Below are 14,609 nucleotides of genomic sequence, written 5' to 3'. Positions count from 1 at the left end.
GTTTTAGCTCTACGACGCGTCATTTTATGTGCTAAATGTTTTCCGTTTCACGCGTTGGCGGACGGGTGCACGTGCGCGCCCGGTACGGCCATACCGCATGTCTCAGCGGCCTCGTTTTGCGCAGTTGGCAAAGTAAACGGAGCCAAAAAAATCGAGCGGAGCCGCGTGGCATCATTTTATGTGTCCTAGTAACCACTTCAAAAGACGGAATTGGGATACGACAATTATCTTGAAAAACCCTTCACGAATAGGGCTATCACGTCCGGAGTTCTATGGCTTTTAGGGGAAATGAGTAGGAAACGGCCCGTTTCACCACATAGTTTGTCGGAACGAGGCCATATTTGGCACGTGCGTGGGCCTTAGGATGGGAAGCAAGTCCCCGATCGCGGATTTCCAATCCGAACAACGGGCGACGGTTTTTCCATTTTTGGGGTGCCGGAAGGGCTTTTTTTGTGAAGGTGATACATGGTGCGCATTTTAGTATTGCGCGAGACCTCCGCGCAGCGGTAGGATACCTCCTACGCACCACCTATCACATGCCATATGCGCGCGGTAGCCATCTGGGAATCCCTCCCACTTCCTGCGGTGTCCCACCGAATCCGCTGGAAACTGACCGGATTTGAACTGGGGCCACACTTTCCTGAGCTCAATAAATGGAGGGAAAAATGTTTTTAGGTCTAGGACGCGTCATTTTATGTGCTAAATGTTTTCCGTTTCGCGCGTTGGCGGACGGGTGCACGCGCGCGCCCGGTACGGCCATACCGCATGTCCCGACGGCCTCGTTTTGCGCAGTTGGCAAAGTAAACGGAGCCAAAAAATCGAGCGGAGCCTCGTGGCATCATTTTATGTGTCCTTGTAACCACTTCAAAAGACGGAATTGGGATACGGCAATTATCTTGAAAAACCCTTCACTAATAGGGCTATCACGTCCGGAGTTCTATGGCTTTTAGGGGAAATGAGTAGGAAACGGCCCGTTTCACCACATAGTTTGTCGGAACGAGGCCATATTTGGCACGTGCGTGGGCCTTAGGATGGGAAGCAAGGCCCCAGTCGCGGATTTCAAATCCGAACCACGGGCGACGGTTTTTCCATTTTCGGGGTGCCGGAAGGGCTTTTTTGTGAAGGAGATACATGGTGCGCATTTTAGTATTGCGCGAGACCTCCGCGCAGCGGTAGGATACCTCCTACGCACCACCTATCACATGCCATATGCGCGCGGTAGCCATCTGCGAATCCCACCCGCTTCCTGCGGTGTCCCGCCGAATCCGTTGGAAACTGACCGGATTTGAACTGGGGCCACACTTTCCTGAGCTCAATAAATGGAGGGAAAAATGGTTTTAGGTCTACGACGCGTCATTTTATGTGCTAAATGTTTTCGGTTTCGCGCGTTGGCGGATGGGTGCACGCGCGCGCCCGGTACGGCCATACCGCATGTCTCGGCGGCCTCGTTTTGCGCAGTTGGCAAAGTAAACGGAGCCAAAAAATCGAGCGGAGCCGCGTGGCGTCATTTTATGTGTCCTAGTAACCACTTCAAAAGACGGAATTGGGATACGGCAATTATCTTGAAAAACCCTTCACGAATAGGGCTATCACGTCCGGAGTTCTATGGCTTTTAGAGGAAATGAGTAGGAAACGGCCCGTTTCACCACATAGTTTGTCGGAACGAGGCCATATTTGGCATGTGCGTGGGCCTTAGGATGGGAAGCAAGGCCCCGGTCGCGGATTTCCAATCCGAACCATGCGCGACGGTTTTTCCATTTTCGGGGTGCCGGAAGGGCTTTTTTTGTGAAGGAGATACATGGTGCGCATTTTAGTATTGCGCGAGACCTCCGCGCAGAGGTAGGATACCTCCTACGCACCACCTATCACATGCCATATGCGCGCGGTAGCTATCTAGGAATCCCTCCCGCTTCCTGCGGTGTCCCGCCGAATCCGCTGGAAACTGACCGGATTTGAACTGGGGCCACACTTTCCTGAGCTCAATAAATAGAGGGAAAAATGGTTTTAGGTCTACGACGCGTCATTTTATGTGCTAAATGTTTTCCTTTTCGCGCGTTGGCGGACGGGTGCACGCGCGCGCCCGGTACGGCCATACCGCATGTCTCAGCGGCCTCGTTTTGCACAGTTGGCAAAGTAAACAGAGCCAAAAAAATCGAGCGGACCCGCGTGGCATCATTTTATGTGTCCTAGTAACCACTTCAAAAGACGGAATTGGGATACGGCAATTATCTTGAAAAACCCTTCAGGAATAGGGCTATCACGTCCGGAGTTCTATGGCTTTTAGGGGAAATGAGTAGGAAACGGCCCGTTTCACCACATAGTTTGTCAGAACGAGGCCATATTTGGCATGTGCATGGGCCTTAGGATGGGAAGCAAGTCCCCGGTCGCGGATTTCCAATCCGAACAACGGGCGACGGTTTTTCCATTTTCGGGGTGCCGAAAGGGCTTTTTTTGTGAAGGTGATACATGGTGCGCATTTTAGTATTGCGCGAGACCTCCGCGCAGCGGTAGGATACCTCCTACGCACCACCTATCACATGCCATATGCGCGCGGTAGCCATCTGGGAATCCCTCCCACTTCCTGCGGTGTCCCGCCGAATCCGCTGGACACTAGTAGGAAAAGCCTCATCAGTGGCGCACGAAAAATGGATTCTGTGGCGCATGGGAGGTGCGCCACAGAAACGTCGCCACAAAAATAAGGTTTCTGTGGCGCACCAGCCCATGCGCCACAGAACTAAGGTTTCTGTGGCGCACTTGTTCTTAGGTGCGCCACAGAAAAGGGTGCGCCACAGAATTGGTTCTAAGTGCGCCACAGAATTTGCTTGTATTATACACGATTTTGTGCTGCCTGCTATACATATGCAGTTTATACACAGCAATACAGATACACAATACAGATACACAGGTTATATACAGCAACATTCAGATATAATATAAATATCATGTACATTGCACAGATATAACATAGACATCATCATCACATTACTTAGAGCCCGATCGAGATACATATATAGTGGCAAGTGTCAAATGTTTTGCATACAACTCTTAATTCATACAAAATTCACAATTTCGAGATACAAAGTAGTCTTCATCCGGTTCCTCCTTTGCTCCGTCATCTCTACCCACCAGGCTCGCTTGCATCGGGGTCCTTCATCCAGTTCCTACTATGATGAAAATGGAAGAAAGTGAGACCAACAAGTCCGATGCACAAGAGAAATGGAATAAATGCCTCATACATTGTTGGTCAACACAAATATTAACATTCAGGGACGGTGTAAGTGACCAAGTCCGATGCACAAGAGATTGATATTTGTGCTATCTTACCAGACTCACTTACGCCGCCCCCGAGTGTACGGTGACCAAACATTTTAATCATCGGCATTTTGAAAATCTCAAAGCAAATGGAATGACAAAATGGAATAAGTGCCTCATACATTGTTGGTCAACACAAATATTAACATTTAGGGATGGCGTCAGTGAGGCCAAGTCCGATGCACAAGAGATTGATATTTGTGCTATCTTACCAGGCTCACTTACGCCACCCCCAAGTGTACGGTGACCAAACATTTTAATCATCGGCATTTTGAAAATCTCAAAGCAAATGGAATGACAAAATGGAATAAGTGCCTCATACATTGTTGGTCAACACAAATATTAACATTTAGAGATGGCGTCAGTGAGGCCAAGTCCGATGCACAAGAGATTGATATTTGTGCTATCTTACCAGGCTCACTTACGCCACCCCCAAGTGTACGGTGACCAAACATTTTAATCATCGGCATTTTGAAAATCTCAAAGCAAATGGAATGACAAAATGGAATAAGTGCCTCATACATTGTTGGTCAACACAAATATTAACATTTAGGGATGGTGTAAGCGAGGCCAGGTAGGATGCACAAGAGATTGATATTTGTGCTATCTTACCAGGCTCACTTACGCCACCCCCAAGTGTACGGTGACCAAACATTTTAATCATCGGCATTTTGAAAATCTCAAAGCAAATGGAATGACAAAATAGAATATGTGCCTCATACATTGTTGGTCAACACAAATACTATGGTCAGAAACCATAGTTGCAGTATACACCGCCGTATACTTTGCAGAAGGGCCCCCTTTCCCCGGTCGGCGTTCCGTCAATGGGTGCTTGACGACACAACAACGCCGATCTGCATCTCCGGCGCAGAACCACGCCAGTCCCTCGCTGTCCAGTGAACGAGTCCTTGATGCAAAGACCGTGCCGGCCTGCCCAGCATTATGCCGGGCCGTGTTGCCGCGCTTCAAGCCATGTGTCCCGCGCCCTGCAGGAGAGTGCAGGGCGCATGATCGACACGGCCTGAAGCGCGACAACAGGGGTCGGCATGATGCTAGGGAGGCTGGCACCGTCTTGGCATTAAGGACTCGTTCACGCATCGGACGGCGAGAGAAGAAAAGTGGTGCTGCGCCGGAGAGGCATGTCGGCGTTGTTGTCTCGTCAAGGACTCGTTCACGGAACGGTGGCCAGGGAAAGGGGGGCTCGTCTACAAAGTATATTGCGGCGTATAGGTGACCAAACATTCTAATCATCGGCACTAAAATGGAAGAAAGAGCCAAGTGGTATCTCAACTAGATATCATATGCCTCATACTTTGTTGGTCGAAAGAAATATTAACATTCCGGGATGGGGTCAGTGAGGCCAGGTAGGATGCACAAGAGATTGATATTTGTGCCATCGCACTGTGCTCACCGCCCCACCCCAGAGTGTACAAGTGACCAAACAATTTAATCATCGGCACTAAAATGGAAGAAAGGCCAATGCAATTAAGAAGTAGCTAGTATATATGAACTAAATGGAATGCCTCATACTTTGTTGGTCGAAACAAATATTAACATCCAGGGATGGAGTAAGTGAGGCCAGGTAGGATGCACAAGATATTGATATTTGTGCCATCACACCAAGCCTCACTTGCTCCACCCCGAGTGTACGAGTGATCGACCAACCATCTAATCATCGACAAGTAAATCACTTGGGGTAATGTTAAAATGTTTGTCTCCATATTTGGGAGACATTTTTAATATTGGAGTCTAGCTAATGGAAATCAAGAACTAGTCTTGATCTCCAAATGGTGATTAGAGGGAATTTATTCATCTTAAGCAACATTAGGGACAAATGGGATCATGCAAGGGACTTGGGTCATTTGGATCATAAGGCATCAATTAAGGAGGCAACCAGGGACAAAGGGAAACATTTGATGATCCATTATCATAGGCAACAAAGCAGCAACTTTTTCCCCTCTAATCTAGCTAGAGTCCTTAAAAGAAATCCATCATAAGCATGGTCAAATACACATATAAAGCATTTGGAGAGCAAACAAGCAGTAGCCATATCACTCAATCCAATAATATAGTAATTTGGATCATAAGGCATCAATTAAGGAGGCAACCAGGGACAAATTAAGGGAAACATTTGATGATCCAGTAAGTGCATGACACTTTGAGCTACCCAAGAATAAAGGCCAACAGTGGATAAACATCTGCTCAACCATTTCTTGCACTAGAGGAAAAGTAACCAACATTGAAACTTGAATCGTCAAGTGACACTACAAGGTCATTTGGATCATAAGGCATCAATTAAGGAGGCAACCAGGGACAAAGGGAAACATTTGATGATCCATTATCATAGGGACATAAGTCAAGATGCTCAAACACACATAGCATGCATGGAGCAGATGCTCCAAAGGGATTATTCATCACTTGGTATATAGACCAAGTGATGCTGGCAAAAGAGAGGCCAATCAAGAACCAGTAAATCCAGTAAGTGATAGATATGCCTAAACAAGCAACAACACATAGCATATCCCAGCTAACCAGATGAGACAAGTCTTGGTAGCCAACTGAATCACCTAGCACCACCTAGCCTTTTAAAACCATCAGAAACAGTCCTTTTTCTTCAAAGGATACCACAGTGGCATTCATTTACATGATCCCCTACTGTGGATATCTCTATTTTCATCAAAGCCAACACAAGAAATAGAAATTTATCATTACTCAGTTGAGTTCAAAACAAAGCTAAGACATCACTGGCTGAGCTAAGACATCAAGCTTCTGGCCAGGGAGCATTCTTTATTTTTAGGGAACTATATGAACTATATGCACATGATCCAGTAAGCATCCCCACTAATCAGAGCATTATAAGCATACCATAAGCTCACAAGAATCCATCAAGTAAATCATCAGGGGTCCAAAAAACTTGGGGTCCAGAAAACTAATCCCAACAGAGAATTACTTGGGGTCCAGAAAACTAATCCCTGTGCCAACCAAGAGCAACTATAAATATGTATGTATACAAGCCCACCAGGTAGCATTTCATGCATTTAAATTCCTATGAACCAGTTAACCTCACCGAGCACAACAAGCATTTAAATGAACAGTAGCATCAAATTCCTATGAACCCATCAAGAAAATTGTTAACGAGTTAACCTCACTGAGCACAACAAATGAACCAAAAGAGTAATAAGCCATCATGATTAACAGTTAACCTCACTGAGCACAACAAATGAACCAGTAGCATCAAATGAACCAACCGAGCAGCAATGCATCACTAGCAGCAATGCATCCAGAGCCAACAAATGAACCAGTAGCATCAAGATTAACAGCTAAGCATCACTAGCAGCAATGCATCAAGATTAACAGCTAAGCCCACCAGTAGCATCAAGATTAACCAACCGAGCGAGCATTTCGTCGAGCACGTTGTGCTCGCGCGGGGGAGGAAGAGGGAGGGGAGGGGAGGGAGCTCACCGACGATTTGGAGAGTCGTGGAGGAGCTCACCGACGACGACGGCAGGGGTGGAGGTCGCGGCGGCTCCTCCACCTTGACGCGGCGGCGGCTCCTCCACCTTGACGCCGCGCCGGCCCCTCCTCCTCCACGCCGCAGCGGCTTGTGCTGCTGGTGGCGGGGATGGGTGGAGCGTGGCGGCATCCGGCCCTCGCGGAGGAAGGCGGCGGCGGCGGCGACAGCGACGGCAGCGCTCGCCATGGAAGGCGGCGGCGCGGGGAGAGAGGGGAGAGAGGGGAGAGGAACTGTGTGGCGAGGGAGGGGTACGGCCTTGATATAGGACACGTTATTTCTGTGGCGCACCGAGACAAGTGCGCCACAGAAAACATTATTTCTGTGGCGCACCGAGGCCAGTGCGCCACAGAATACGTTATTTCTGTGGCGCACCAGGTGCAGTGCGCCGTAGAAAAGGTAAGACCAATGGTTGGGCGTGACAGGATGTGGGCCCCACCAAGTTTTTGTGGCGCAGCGTTTCATAGTGCGCCACAAAATTAAGCTATTTCTGTGGCGCACCCAGAATGGTGCGCCACAAAATAATATTCTATGGCGCATTTTTAGTGGTGCGCCACAAAACTAAGCTTTGCCTATAAGGGTTTTCCTACTAGTGGGAAACTGACCGGATTTGAACTGGGGCCACACTTTCCTGAGCTCAATAAATGGAGGGAAAAATGTTTTTAGGTCTAGGATGCGTCATTTTATGTGCTAAATGTTTTCCGTTTCGCGCGTTGGCGGATGGGTGCACGCGCGCGCCCGGTACGGCCACACCGCATGTCCCGACGGCCTCATTTTGCGCAGTTGGCAAAGTAAACGGAGCCAAAAAATCGAGCGGAGCCGCGTGGCATCATTTTATGTGTCCTTGTAACCACTTCAAAAGACGGAATTGGGATACGGCAATTATCTTGAAAAACCCTTCACTAATAGGGCTATCACGTCCGGAGTTCTATGGCTTTTAGGGGAAATGAGTAGGAAACGGCCCGTTTCACCACATAGTTTGTCGCAACGAGGCCATATTTGGCACGTGCGTGGGCCTTAGGATGGGAAGTGATGCGTGTAGTTGACACGTCCGTTTGGAACCCCAAGAGGAAGGTGTGATGCGCACAGCGGCAAGTTTCCCTCAGTAAGAAACCAAGGTTTAATCGAACCAGTAGGTGTCAAGAAGCACGTTGAAGGTTGATGGCGGCGGGATGTAGTGCGGCGCAACACCAGAGATTCCGGCGCCAACGTGGAACCTGCACAACACAACCAAAGTACTTTGCCCCAACGAAACAGTGAGGTTGTCAATCTCACCGGCTTGCTGTAACAAAGGATTAACCGTATTGTGTGGAAGATGATTGTTTGCAGAAAAACAAGAGAACAAAGATTGCAAAGAGATTGTATTTCAGTATAGAGAATTGGACCAGGGTCCACAGTTCACTAAAGATGTCTCTCCCATAAGATAAAAGCATGTTGGGTGAACAAATTACAGTCGGGCAATTGACAAATAGAGAGGGCATAACAATGCACATACATGTCATGATAAATATAGTGAGATTTAATTGGGCATTACGACAAAGTACATAGACCGCTATCCAGCATGCATCTATGCCTAAAAAGTCCACCTTCAGGTTATCATCCGAACCCCTTCCAGTATTAAGTTGCAAAACAACAGACAATTGCATTAAGTATTGCGCGTAATGTAATCAGTAACTACATCCTTGAACATAGCACCAATGTTTTATCCCTAGTGGCAACAGCACATCCATAATCTTAGAGATTTCTGTCACTTCCCCAGATTCACGGAGACATGAACCCACTATCGAGCATAAATACTCCCTCTTGGAGTTACAAGCATCTACTTGGCCAGAGCATCTACTAGTAACGGAGAGCATGCAAGATCATAAACAACACATAGGTAATAACTTGATAATTAACATAACATAGTATTCTCTATCCATCGGATCCCGACAAACACAACATATAGTATTACAGATAGATGATCTTGATCATGTTAGGCAGCTCACAAGATCCAACAATGAAGCACAATGAGGAGAAGACAACCATCTAGCTACTGCTATGGACCCATAGTCCAGGGGTGAACTACTCACTCATCACTCCGGAGGCGACCATGGCGGTGAAGAGTCCTCCGGGAGATGAATCCCCTCTCCGGTAGGGTGCCGGAGGAGATCTCCAGAATCCCCCGAGATGGGATTGGCGGCGGCGGCGTCTCTGGAAGGTTTTCCGTATCGTGGCTCTCGGTACTGGGGGTTTCGCGACGGAGGCTTTAAGTAGGCGGAAGGGCAGGTAAAGAGGCGGCACGAGGGGCCCACACCATAGGTCGGCGTGGCCAGGGCTTGGGCCGCGCCGCCCTATGGTTTGGCCACCTCGTGGCCCCACTTCGTCTCCTCTTCGGTCTTCTGGAAGCTTCGTGGCAAAATAGGACCCTGGGCGTTGATTTCGTCCAATTCTGAGAATATTTCTTTACTAGGATTTCTGAAACCAAAAACAGCAGAAAACAGCAACTGGCACTTCGGCATCTTGTTAATAGGTTAGTTCCAGAAAGTGCACGAATATGACATAAAGTGTGCATAAAACATGTAGATATCATCAATAATGTGGCATGGAACACAAGAAACTATCGATACGTTGGAGACGTATCAGCATCCCCAAGCTTAGTTCTGCTCGTCCCGAGCAGGTAAAACGATAACAAAGATAATTTCTGGAGTGACATGCCATCATAACCTTGATCATACTATTTGTAAAGCATATGTAGTGAATGCAGCGATCAAAACAATGTATATGACATGAGTAAACAAGTGAATCATATAGCAAAGACTTTTCATGAATAGTACTTCAAGACAAGCATCAATAAGTCTTGCATAAGAGTTAACTCATAAAGCAATAAATCAAAGTAAAGGTATTGAAGCAACACAAAGGAAGATTAAGTTTCAGCGGTTGCTTTCAACTTATAACATGTATATCTCATGGATAATCGTCAACATAGAGTAATATAATAAGTGCAATATGCAAGTATGTAGGAATCAATGCACAGTTCACACAAGTGTTTGCTTCTTGGGGTGGAGAGAAATAGGTGAACTGACTCAACATAAAAGTAAAAAGAATGGTCCTTCAAAGAGGAAAGCATCGATTGCTATTTTTGTGCTAGAGCTTTTATTTTGAAAACATGAAACAATTTTGTCAACGGTAGTAATAAAGCATATGAGTTATGTAAATTATATCTTACAAGTTGCAAGCCTCATGCATAGTATACTAATAGTGCCCGCACCTTGTCCTAATTAGCTTGGACTACCGGATCATCGCAATACACATGTTTTAACCAAGTGTCACAATGGGGTACCTCCATGCCGCCTGTACAAAGGTCTAAGGAGAAAGCTCGCATTTTGGATTTCTCGCTTTTGATTATTATCAACTTAGACATCCATACCGGGACAACATGGACAACTGATAATGGACTCCTCTTTAATGCATAAGCATGTGGCAACAATTATTATTCTCATATGAGATTGAGGATATATGTCCAAAACTGAAACTTCCACCATGAATCATGGCTTTAGTTAGCGGCCCAATGTTCTTCTCTAACAATATGTATGCTCCAACCATTAAGGTGGTAGATCTCTCTTACTTCAGACAAGACGGACATGCATAGCAACTCACATGATATTCAACAAAGAATAGTTGATGGCATCCCCAGAAACATGGTTATCGCACAACAAGCAACTTAATAAGAGATAAAATGCATAAGTACATATTCAATACCATAATAGTTTTTAAGCTATTTGTCCCATGAGCTATATATTGCAAAGGCGAATGATGGAATTTAAAGGTAGCACTCAAGCAATATACTTTGAAATGACGGAGAAATACCATGTAGTAGGCAGGTATGGTGGACACAAATGGCATAGTGGTTGGCTCAAGGATTTTGGATGCATGAGAAGTATTCCCTCTCGATACAAGGTTTAGGCTAGCAAGGTTATTTGAAACAAACACAAGGATGAACGGTGCAGCAAAACTCACATAAAAGACATATTGAAAACATTATAAGACTCTACACCGTCTTCCTTGTTGTTCAAACTCAATACTAGAAATTATCTAGACTTTAGAGAGACCAAATATGCAAACCAAATTTTAGCATGCTCTATGTATTTCTTCATTAATAGGTGCAAAGTATATGATGCAAGAGCTTAAACATGAGCACAACAATTGCCAAGTATCACATTACCCAAGACATTATAGCAAATTACTACATGTATCATTTTCCAATTCCAACCATATAACAATTTAACGAAGAAGAAACTTCGCCATGAATACTATGAGTAAAGCCTAAGGACATACTTGTCCATATGCTACAGCGGAGCGTGTCTCTCTCCCATACAGTGAATGCTAGGATCCATTTATTCAAGCAAAAACAAAAACAAAAACAAACCGACGCTCCAAGCAAAGCACATAAGATGTGACGGAATAAAAATATAGTTTCAGGGGAGGAACCTGATAATGTTGTCGATGAAGAAGGGGATGCCTTGGGCATCCCCAAGCTTAGACGCTTGAGTCTTCTTAGAATATGCAGGGGTGAACCCCCGGGGCATCCCCAAGCTTAGAGCTTTCACTCTCCTTGATCATATTGCATCATAATCCTCTCTTGATCCTTGAAAACTTCCTCCACACCAAACTCGAAACAACTCATTAGAGGGTTAGTGGACAATAAAAATTAACATGTTCAGAGGTGACACAATCATTCTTAACACTTCTGGACATTGCACAAAGCTACTGAAAGTCAACGGAATCGAAATATCCATCGAACATAACAAAACTGGCAATGCGAAATAAAAGGCAGAATCTGTCAAAAACAGAACAGTTCGTATTGACGAATTTTATCGAGGCACCAGACTTGCTCAAATGAAAATTCTCAAATTGAATGAAAGTTGCGTACATATCTGAGGATCACTCACGTAAATTGGCATAATTTTCTGAGTTACCTACAGAGAATTTTCCCCAGATTCGTGACAGCAAAGAAATCTGTTTCTGCGCAGTAATCCAAATCTAGTATGAACTTTACTATCAACGACTTTACTAGGCACAACAAAACACTAAACTAAGATAAGGAGAGGTTGCTACAGTAGTAAACAACTTCCAAGACACAAAATAAAAACAAAGTACTGTAGTAAAAACATGGGTTGTCTCTCATAAGCGCTTTTCTTTAACGCCTTTCAGCTAGGCGCAGAAAGTGTGTATCAAGTAACATCAAGAGACGAAGCATCAACATCATAATTTGTTCTAATAATAGAATCATAAGGTAACTTCATTCTCTTTCTAGGGAAGTGTTCCATACCTTTCTTGAGAGGAAATTGATATTTAATATTACCTTCCTTCATATCAATAGTAGCACCAACGGTTCGAAGAAAAGGTCTTCCCAATATAATGGGGCAAGATGCATTGCATTCAATATCCAAGACAACAAAATCAACGGGGACAAGGTTATTGTTAACCATAATATGAACATTATCAACTCTCCCCAAAGGTTTCTTTTTAGCATTATCAGCGAGATTAACATCCAAATAACAATTTTTCAATGGTGGCAAGCCAAGCATATCATAGACTTTCTTAGGCATAATAGAAATACTTGCACCAAGATCACATAAAGCATTACAATCAAAATCATTGACCCTCATTTTAATGATGGGTTCCCAACCATCCTCTAGCTTTCTAGGAATAGAAGTTTCAAGTTTTAGTTTCTCTTCTCTGGCTTTTATGAGAGCATTTGTAATATGTTTTGTGAAAGCCAAGTTTACAGCGCTAGCATTGGGACTCTTAGCAAGTTTTTGTAAGAACTTTATAACTTCAGAGATGTGGCAATCATCAAAATCTAAATCATTATGAGCTACAGCAATGGGATCATCATCCCCAAGGTTGGAAAAAATTTCAGCAGTTTTATCACAAGCAATTTCAGCAGTTTTAGCAATTTCAGGCAGTTTTGTACGCTTTGCACTAGGAGTAGAAACATTGCCAACACCAGTTATTTTACCATTAATAGTAGGAGGTGCAGCAACATGTGAAGAATCAACATTACTTGTGGTGGTAATAGTCCAAACTTTAGCTACATTCTTCTCTTTAGCTAGTTTTTCATTTTCTTCTCTATCCCACCTAGCACGCAATTCAGCCATCAATCTTATATTCTCGTTAATTCTAACTTGGATGGCATTTGCTGTAGTAACAATTTTATTTTCAATATCCCTATTAGGCATAACTTTCGATTTCAAAAGATCAACATCAGAGGCAAGACTATCAACCTTAGAAACGAGAATATCAATTTTATTGAGTTTTTCCTCAACAGATTTGTTAAAGGCAGTTTGTGTACTAATAAATTCTTTAAGCATAGCTTCAAGCCCAGGGGGTGTATTCCTATTATTATTGTAAGAATTCCCATAAGAATTATCATAACCGTTACCATTATTATAAGGATATGGCCTATAGTTATTACTAGAATTGTTCCGATAAGCATTGTTGTTGAAATTATTATTTTTAATGAAGTTTACATCAACATGTTCTTCTTGGGCAACCAATGAAGCTAACGGAACATTATTAGGATCAACATTAGTCCTATCATTCACAAGCATAGACATAATAGCATCAATCTTATCATTCAAGGAAGAGGATTCTTCAACAGAGTTTACCTTCTTACCTTGTGGAGCTCTTTCCGTGTGCCATTCAGAGTAATTAATCATCATATTATCAAGGAGCTTTGTTGCTTCACCAAGAGTGATGGATATAAAGGTACCTCCAGCAGCTGAATCCAATAGGTTCCGCGAAGAAAAATTCAGTCCTGCATAAAAGGTTTGGATGATCATCCAAGTAGTCAGTCCATGGGTTGGGCAATTTTTAACCAAAGATTTCATTCTTTCCCATGCTTGTGCAACATGCTCAGTATCTAATTGTTTAAAATTCATTATGCTACTCCTCAAAGATATAATTTTAGCAGGGGGATAATATCTACCAATAAAAGCATCCTTGCATTTAGTCCAGGAATCAATACTATTCTTAGGCAGAGATAGCAACCAATCTTTAGCTCTTCCTCTTAATGAGAAAGGAAACAATTTCAATTTAATAATATCACCATCTACATCTTTATACTTTTGCATTTCACATAGTTCAACAAAATTATTAAGATGGGCAGCAGCATCATCAGAACTAACACCAGAAAATTGCTCTCGCATAACAAGATTCAGTAAAGCAGGTTTAATTTCAAAGAATTCTGCTGTAGTAGCAGGTGGAGCAATAGGTGTGCATAAGAAATCATTATTATTTGTGGTTGTGAAATCACACAACTTAGTATTTTCAGGGGTGGCCATTTTAGCAGTAGTAAATAAAGCAAACTAGATAAAGTAAATGCAAGTAACTAATTTTTTTTGGGTTTTTGATATAGCAAACAAGATAGCAAATAAAGTAAAACTAGCAACTAATTTTTTTGTGTTTTGATATAATGCAGCAAACAAAGTAGTAAATAAAACTAAGCAAGACAAAAACAAAGTAAAGAGATTGGGATGTGGAGACTCCCCTTGCAGCGTGTCTTGATCTCCCCGGCAACGGCGCCAGAAATTTGCTTGATGCGTGTAGTTGACACGTCCGTTGGGAACCCCAAGAGGAAGGTGTGATGCGCACAGCGGCAAGTTTCCCTCAGTAAGAAACCAAGGTTTAATCGAACCAGTAGGAGTCAAGAAGCACGTTGAAGGTTGATGGCGGCGGGATGTAGTGCGGCGCAACACCAGAGATTCCGGCGCCAACGTGGAACCTGCACAACACAACCAAA

This window comes from Lolium perenne, chromosome 2 (genome assembly GCF_019359855.2).
Source record: "Lolium perenne isolate Kyuss_39 chromosome 2, Kyuss_2.0, whole genome shotgun sequence".
Classification (NCBI taxonomy): domain Eukaryota; kingdom Viridiplantae; phylum Streptophyta; class Magnoliopsida; order Poales; family Poaceae; genus Lolium; species Lolium perenne.
Note: the sequence above shows the minus strand (reverse complement) of the source record.